This window comes from Saimiri boliviensis, chromosome 2, assembly GCF_048565385.1.
Source record: "Saimiri boliviensis isolate mSaiBol1 chromosome 2, mSaiBol1.pri, whole genome shotgun sequence".
Taxonomy (NCBI): domain Eukaryota; kingdom Metazoa; phylum Chordata; class Mammalia; order Primates; family Cebidae; genus Saimiri; species Saimiri boliviensis.
The window spans coordinates 75,745,951-75,747,466 of NC_133450.1; positions in this window are offsets into that span (position 1 = coordinate 75,745,951).

A 1,516-nucleotide genomic window follows, 5' to 3' on the forward strand; every position below is an offset into this window, starting at 1 on the left:
CAATTTCAGCTCACTATAACCTCTGCCTCCCAGGTTCAAGGGACTCTTATGCCTCAGCCTGCTGAGTAGCTGGAATTACAGGTGCATGTCACCATGCCTGACTACTTTTTCTTTCTTTTTTTAATTTTTTTTTTTCTTTACACCCCACTTTGCTGGTATTTTTTTTCTTTCTTTTTTTTTTCTACCTGACGACTTTTTGTATTTTTAGTAGAGTTGAGGTTTCTTCCTATTGGCCCGGCTGGTCTCAAACTCCTGATCTCAAGTGATCCACAATTCTCGGCTTCCCAAAGTGCTGGGATGACAGGCATGAGCCACCACACCCATCCTAGAAGTTTTTGTTTTGTTTTATTTTTGAGATGGAGTTTTGCCCTTGTTGCCCACACTGGAGTGCAGTGGTGTAATCTCAGTTCACTGCAGCCTCGGGCTCCAGGGTTCCAGGGATTCTCCTGCCTCAGCCTCCCGAGTAGCTGGGATTACAGGCGCCCTCCACAATGCCCAACCAATTTTTTGTATTTTTAGTAGAGACAGGGTTTCATCATATTGGCCAGGCTGGTCTCAAACTCCTGACCTCAAGTGATCCGCCTGCCTTGGCCTCCCAAAGTGCTCGGATTACAGGTGTGAGCCACTGTGCCCGGTCTAGAAGTTTTTAATTTTAATGAAATCCAACATCAATTTTTTTTCTTACATGGATTGTGCTTTCAGTGTTATGTCTAAAAAGTCATTTTCAACCTCAAGATTACCCAGATTTTTTTCTATGAGTTTTATTGTTTTTTATTCTACATTAGGTCTAAAATCTCTATTGAGCTAATATTTGTGAAGGGTATAAGATCTGTGTTAGATTCATTTTTTTTTTTTTTTAATGTGGACGTCCAGCTGTTCCAGCACCATTTGTTGAAAAGACTGAAAAGACTATCCTTTCTCTGTTGAATTGCCTTTTCTCTCTTGTCAAAGATCAGTTGACTGTTTGTGTGGGTCTACTTCTGAGCTATTTTGTTCCATTGATTTAGTTTGTTTATCCTTTTGCCAAAACACAGTCTTTATTACTACAGTTTTGTAGTAAGTCTTGAAGTTGGGTAGCATCCTGTCAGTTCTCAACTTTGTTCTTCTCTAGTATTGTGTTGGCTATTCTGTGTCTTTTGCTTTTCAACATAAACTTTCAAATTAGTTTGTCTATATTTGGAAAATAACTAGCCAATATTTTGATTGAGAGTGCATTGAATCTATAGGTCAAGTAGGGAAGAACTGATGTCTTGACAATATATATTTTTTTTTTTTGGAGACGGAGTTTCGCTCTTGCTACCCAGGCTGGAGTGTAATGGCGCGATCTCGGCTCACCGCAACCTCCGCCTCCTGGGTTCAAGCAATTCTCCTGCCTCCGCCTCCTGAGTAGCTGGGATTACAGGCACGCGCCACCATGCCCAGCTAATTTTTTGTATTTTTTTTTTTTTGAGACGGAGTTTCGCTCTTGTTACCCAGGCTGGAGTGCAATGGCACCATCTCGGCTCACCGCAACCTC